Source organism: Pristis pectinata, chromosome 19 (assembly GCF_009764475.1).
Source record: "Pristis pectinata isolate sPriPec2 chromosome 19, sPriPec2.1.pri, whole genome shotgun sequence".
Lineage (NCBI taxonomy): Eukaryota > Metazoa > Chordata > Chondrichthyes > Rhinopristiformes > Pristidae > Pristis > Pristis pectinata.
The window spans coordinates 33,284,204-33,291,683 of record NC_067423.1 but is presented as its reverse complement, the minus strand read 5'-3'; the positions used below and the strand labels follow the sequence as shown (position 1 = coordinate 33,291,683).

Below are 7,480 nucleotides of genomic sequence, written 5' to 3'. Positions count from 1 at the left end.
CAACTGCCAATGGTGGAGTGATGAAAATGGAGAAAGCACAGGAGGCTAGAACGGAAGGATCTCATGGCTCAAGGAGAGTTGCGGGATTGGGGCAGGTGACAGAGATACTGGGAAGTAAGAACATAAAATGAATTTATAACAGGTAAAACTGAGCCATAGGTGGACTGGGACTCAGTATATGTTTGCAAACATAAAGGTGATGAGTGAATGGTACTGGGTGCATGTTTATGGAAGGTGGAGACCAGTAGTCTAATCTGAAAGTAAATTACTTAATGGTGAGTTTTCTGCAAATGATGAGCTGCATAGACAAATAAAAAGTTACATTCAATAATTATTCACTCAGCTGACAAGCTGTCAAGATTATTTTGAACCAGCACTTGATACAACATGTTAACACTTGTCTGTTATAAATGAAACATCAAACCAGCGTAATTTTTTTAAATATTAGATTTGACTTTCTTCCTATGCCAAAAGATTGTTAATATGAAGTATTCCAAAGTTTCCCCATCCTCACATATCCTCTAGGGGAAGTGCAAAAAGAACATAGGAGGTGAAACTGTAAAACAGCATGCAAAAGGTGCTTTATAAAATTTAATTCAGCTCTTCACAGGATCTATCATCAGTTTTTATTTATTTTGCTTTTAGTGAAGAGATAAAACACTTAATTATCTTTTCAGTCATTGATGAAAGTTCAAAAAATTATTGAAAAATTGTCTCAAAGCATAGGGTTGCCTGGTTTCACTAAAGCCCGTTATGTTGTTCATTATGTTTTTTCTCCACTCTTTTTTGGCCTCGCTGCTCCAGGGCACACACATTGTAATTTATCACCTTCAAAGATCTTGTGGTAGTAGGAATTCTACAACCATGTAGTTTAATAGGTTCTTTGGAATTTCTCCACATTCAAGTGGCCCATTTGTGTCCTGCAGAAACCAAAAAACATACAAATTGGACTAATTGACAGAACTAAACTTGAGCTTTGTGCTCACATGATTTTTTTTTAACCAAGTATTAAATATTTCAGAAGGGTCTTTGAAAGTGTGCACATCTGTGCATGGTTTAGCTTGGATTAACGTTATGATGCATTGTTCACTGCCTGGGGCTGGCAGATGTGCATACCTTTCCAAAGGAGTGCAGACCAAGGGTGTGCTGGTATGGGCACAGAACACTCTCCCACACTCTGGCTTTGCATTAACAAGTAAACACAAACGTACAAGTATGCAGGCTGACCAGCACAACGTTGAGCTCATTCTTGTGCGAGAGGAATAGTTTGTACCAGTGATTACCTCTGCATGCCTGAAAAAAATGAGATTATTGTGACCCCTGCTGTTTAATAGGAGTTAAATCACCAAGACAGCTGCTGTTGATGTCCAAGACACTTTTGGATAATATCATATTTTATTTTATCCATTGAATATTTGAATGATTTAGAATAAACACAGTCTAATCTAATAAATGTTCTGAATTAAGCAACATTGAACTAACATAAAGCCCCCTATTTATAAGTCAATGGGTAAGAGAATATCGAACGCTTACAAATTTGTACATTCAAAATCTATATTTGGGAGCAGCCTTTGGCATGGATAATTTAAAAGATATTTCAGAGAAATAAGAAAAAATACTGATTTTTTTTCTTGCTTGTTAAGTTGATCTCCTGCAATGGTTCTCATTGTGAAGAAATAAATTAGTTTCCTCCTTTTCCATCCTACCTTTTCAATGAAGTGTTTGACATTCACAGTTGATGAATTAAGTGGATCCATGTATGTAGGATGGTGGGTTTCAAGACAGAGGTGTGGAGAGAATATAAGGAAAGGATATAGAGGGAGGGAAGGGAGATGACTTGGATTACAATGCAAAGTGTGATTTCAAATGCTTTCATACTCCAGGCAATCTGGGAACAAATACCTTTGGGGGAGTGGGATTAAAGAGATGATACTGGTTAACACAATGAGCCAGTATAATTATAACATGCAATGAAATCAAGTGAGCACTATTTTTTTTGAAAGGACATACTTGCCTAGAAGTTCAATAATGGTTGGTAGCACTAAACATATTACATTAACTGAGGACTCAATTCACAACTTTACAAGATTCAGACTTTTATCAGGAATCCATGAGCACATGGCAGTCAGCTTTTGTCTTTCATTCAATTGACTTCAACATGCAAAAGAATATTTTGGAAGCAACATCAATGCATGCATTGCACTGCACACAGCTACACATAATACTTACAATGACTTGACACTGATAATTATTGCCAGATGAAAATGGCAAAACCACTATAGTTCAACAACCTATATAGTCTTTTCTGGGTAAAACCCTTTCATAGACCACAAGCCTCAGCTGAGGTTAGACTTGCTCACTGAAATATTAATTAGTCATTGATTTATACAATGAATCACTTAGGAGAATCATCTTCACCAGAGGGCAATTAGCATGTGGCACTCACTCCGGCAAAAAGTGATTGATATAAGTGCCTTTAATGAGAAGCTAGATGAGGGAGAAAGGAATCATAGGATCTGCTGATTGAGTTAGATAGAAGCTAATATAGAGCATAAATTCCACCATGGGCTAACTAGACTAAATACCCTGCTTGTGTACTGCAAATTCCATGCAATTCTGTCTACATTATTTGAATAAAGCATTAACTGAGGACTCAGTTCACAACTTCAACACAACTTTGCAAGATTCAGACTTTTATCAGGAATCCAGCCCCAGAAACATGATATTACTTTATGAAATTGAATCTCTTAGAGTGGATTCTACAATAATCTCAATCGTCCGTGCAGCATAAACTGGCTTTGATGCATCCACTGACCACACGTCCAAAAACTTCATGAGAGATAAAACTAAATCTTCATTTTTGATATAGAATTTTGGATGGAGTATCAAGCTTTCTGCAATAACCTTTCTCTTCCTGTTTTAGATCTTGTTCAGTCTGGTGCATTTTTCAGTAATTTTATGTTTAAAAACCTTGAAACATGAAGATAGAAATAAATGTTGATTTTCATGAGTAAATGAGTTCATGTAAAATTAATTTACCTGCCAATTTATCAAATGCATTCACTCATTTCAAATAAATGTCTGCTGAGCTAATGGAGAAAGAAATTATGAACAAATGTTATATTTTCTTTCACTAAACCTTGTTCATGGCTCTCTTGAGCCATGAGCAAGAAATGAAAACTAAGACATGTTGTAATCACATAACAGCCTAAAACAACGATGGAAAGCTGATTGTTATGCTATGGGATGGCCTATTATATTTTTTTCAATTTGTAATAGTATTTTTCTAATGACCCTGTGGATGTCACCCAATCTAATGTAAGCATTGTAACTCTGGGTGCACCACTGTGCCACCTGTTAATAATGCAATTTGTCAGCAAACCAAAAACCTCTGTGAAAGATTCACTTTTGGACTGTTCCTTCTCACAGCAAAACCCTGCAGTTAAATCTTAATCACGGGAATCTCAGTGTAACAACTCTTCATTTCAATAAAACTCTTCAGTACATACATACACCTCCTATCAATACCCTAATTCATCCCAATCAAATGAGGCAGAGAGTCGAGCAGCACAGAAACAGTCTCTTTGACCCAAGAAGTCTATGCCAAAGATCAAGCACCCATTTATACTTATCCTACACTAATCCCATTTTATTCTCCCCACATTCCCATTAACTTGCCCACCCCTCAAGTTTCTATCACACACCCACACACTACGGGCAATTTACAGTGGCCAACTAACTCACCAAGCTGTATGTCTTTGGGATGTGGGAGGAAACTGGAGCACCCAGGGAGAAGCCCACTTTGCCACAGGGAGAAGGTTTATAGAGATCAGGATTGAATCCAGACTACTGAAGCTGTGTGGCAGCAACTGTACTAGCTTCACCACTGTGCCAATCTTAGAAGTTGAATTGTGTGTTCAATTTCAATGAAAAAATCCAAGTGTACAGAAAAGTCAGGGACTTACTGCGGGTTTCATCACATCTATGATTTTCCTTCCATGTCCTCTGTCCAGCTGATCCAGAAAGGCATTGAGAAATGTGGACATTCATTGTGACATCCAACAGGATGCAAAATGGAGCTGGACATCATATCCCTCCCACCATGCATGGAATACAAATGGCATTTGTGATGTCTGCTTCAGCACTACTTAAATAAATCCTGTCTGAGCAGGTCCAAAACTGTAGCACCTTGTGCTGAATAAGACCTCTTTAACTAATAGACTCACTCAGCTCCTCCTATGTTCACCAATGGCAATCCCAGTTGTGACTCTCAACAGCTCCCAGCTCACGGCCATCTCCTAATATATCCAGCTACCAGTCTTCAAACTCAAACCCTGCCCCTTCCAACTACCAATCTGCAGACCCAATCCACAATGCCCACTCACCAATCTGCAGACCATCACCAGCCCATCCTGACTGCCAGTCTGGCAACCTGACAGCCATCCCTTCTGACTACTGACCTGCTCACCCTGAGCCTACCCCTCAACACAAGTAGTGATTTCCCAAGTGATCCAGTGCCCTGATCCCAGCAAACAACCATCATTCCAACACTGCCCACCAAATCCCAACCCTCCCCCACTGCTATCCCTTCCCCCTCCCTGGACCTCTTTGCCTCTTAACCTCTCCCCCTGATACCCATGTAACCTGGCCCTGAGCTTAACTGATTTGTGGAGCTTGTGAAGGTTGTTCCTATCCTTTTATAAGATCTGCTCAATAACAGACAATAGTTTGGGCCTTGTGCACCACTGACCTTGCAACTGCAGGCCCTCAAACAAAGCACGTATTGGCACTCTGTGCAGAACTCTAGCAACGTATCTTCACCCGCATCATACAGTTCTTTGACATGTCTTCCCAAATGGAAGAAGTGTTTGCAACCAGCTTTCAATAAGGTAAACCATTAAATAAAACAAAAGATGAAACACTCTGAATGTTGCTTCAAATTGCATTATGAACAGGTGGCACAGTAGTGCACCCAGAGATGTGCAGGCTCGTGGGTAAATTGGCCAGCGTAAAACCCCTGAGTGTGTAGGTGACTGGCAGAATCTGAGAGGGAGTTGATGGGAACGTGGGCAGGAATTTTAAAAAATGGGATTAATGTAAGAGTGATCAAGAACACAAGAAAATAGAAGCAGGAGTAGTTCACCAGGTCCCTCAAACCTGCTCCATCAGTCAACATAGTCATGGCCGATCTGTCCCTGACCTCACCTCCACTTGTCTGCCAGTTCCCCATAGCCGTCACTCTCTTGATCTTTCATCAATTTAATTCTCTTTAAATACCTCCAATGATCTAATCTCCACAACACTCTGGGGTAGAGAATTACAGAGATTCATAGGTAATCCAGATGCCAAATGATTGACAGGCAAGATCACATGCAGATCAGGATGTTGGTGGATATGCAGAGTGAAATGTTCAATGCCTTGGGAAGGATACCAGAAAGTCTATGCTCTCCACCAGATAACAGAGATGCTCGACACCAATTTGGTTCTGGGCTTTACGCAAAACATAGGACTTTTCCATTGCAGTGTGGTTGCTATGGGAACTCAATCAACAGACTTGTGAAGCCAACCATCACCACCAGAAGGCCAATGTTTCAGCTTCTATTGCGGCACATGCAGAAGTCACCCATTGACCCAGTCTCCTGTTCTGTAAGGTTTACTTGCTTTCGTACAGGCTCAGACTGCTACAGTTATGGCAGCATGGACCGTTGTTCAAGGAGACTTGAGGGGATCACAGCAATCCAACAATCTGTTCTCCCACAGGTGCTACCCTAGGGAAGTAGGTGACTTGGTGCAGCATGAATCTGCTCTCCTCTCACAAGATCACAGCATTTGCTACTCCTCCACCAAGCTTCTTGTTGTCAGTACACTGGTCTGCTTTCCATCCATATTGCTGTTTGAGGGCCATTTACAGCCTTCCTTCAACCATGCTTATGACCAATGCAGAGGGAGAAGGGAAACCCAGAGGGAGAAGGCAATGGACAAAGGAAATCTGTTGATGATTCCAGGACATTTATCATTGATATTTTATTTTGTGTTGGCTTTTATTTTGACATTGTGGCCAAGCGAGTATTGTGATGGTCAGCAACAAAGGGAAGATAAGACTTGGGGCTGCTGATGAATGGGAAACTGGAGCTGCTCTTACCGGATTGCAGTCAGATGAATTCATCACAAGCAGCTCTACGAGAAAGAGAACTGTCTATGCTCCCACCTTTCATCCTCTTTCTCCTCTACTTTTCTCCTCCTCTTTCTTCTTTCATTTCCTCTTCTGTCGTTAGTCACAAGCAGCTTGCTGCAAACCTCCATCAATATTGTGAACTGCTTTGACATGTACTCTGGTGCTCCCAAAGTAGTCCAGGCAGGAGAAGCGTCACTTCAACATGTCAGTGATCTGTTCTGATGCATTTTGCGTGATAGCTTGGTGGACACTAAGCTGGTCCACCTACATATTGCAGTCCTTGCCCTGTTCTACAGGTTCAGCTGTAACTGCAGCAGTTTTAGATTTCAGTGAGGATGCAAACACCCAAATGCTTCACACCTTGTTCCTGTCTGAAATTCATGTAACAGAATTGTTCCCTGAACACTCTGGGTAGATATTGCTTCCTGCTGTGAACTTGCTGCCTTTTCTCTCAGCATTCTCCCAGCCAGTGCTTTATTCCAAGGAGGATACCATCTAATTCATGCACACCTGGAAATAAATGGTTTGTTCAAAATGTTGCAGATAAGATGAATTCCGTCAGCACCGCTCCCTGCAGAACTTAGCAACATTGAAGCTCTCTAGAAATCACCAAATATTTGTACTATGGTAGAAACATCCAAAAGGACCATTTTAGAACTGAACTAGCTCCAGATGCACTATGACAATGTACCCTACAGGTCTGATTCTTGCCCTTATTATTTGCACCAAGTCTAAGCCCCAGAAAAGAAACACAGCAATAGACCACACAGAAACTGGAAAGATAAAACTTGGAAAAGTCTTGATGGTGACAATCAACCATTCAGTTTACATGCATCTCCAGAGCAAGTGAGATACTGAAAAATGTTATTTAATCCTGACTGGTGCCTGTGTTGTACATCTCTTCCAATGTACCTTAATGAGGATAGAGCCCTACTGAACAAAAGTATATGGAGAGAAAAGAAGGTGGTTCTGAAACTCTGATCTCTTCATCAAAATGGAGGATGGTAAAGCAGGATAGCAGAAGAGGCAATTGTGAAATGTTATTTCTTGCAACTGCAAGGTTGGATCAAAATCCAGGGATTTTGGAAACGAAAAGGAATTCCACAGAATTTAACAATAGAGATTTGCCTATGACAGGATGTCTCCTTCGTATGACTGAGGAATTGAATAATATCCACAATAAAGATGTGAGCTCCAGGGCCTATTGACCTCTTGCTTGCACAACAATTTATTTGCTTTGACATTTATGATTCCATGGCCAGAGGAAGAAAGTTATGTGGTTCCAAAATCTGTCTGTGCTGCTGC

The 7,480-nt window shown here is 40.6% G+C and overlaps 1 long non-coding RNA gene across 1 annotated transcript; it reads right to left on the bottom strand.

Annotated features, from left to right (window-relative positions):
• Positions 1-623: 623 nt before the first annotated feature.
• Positions 624-2,305, bottom strand: LOC127580602 (uncharacterized). Its single transcript, XR_007957839.1, has 3 exons — positions 2,230-2,305; positions 1,117-1,293; positions 624-920 (listed from the first exon to the last, which is right to left on the bottom strand). It is a non-coding gene; the product is annotated as an uncharacterized LOC127580602 (long non-coding RNA).
• Between the last annotated feature and the right edge of the window lie 5,175 nt (positions 2,306-7,480).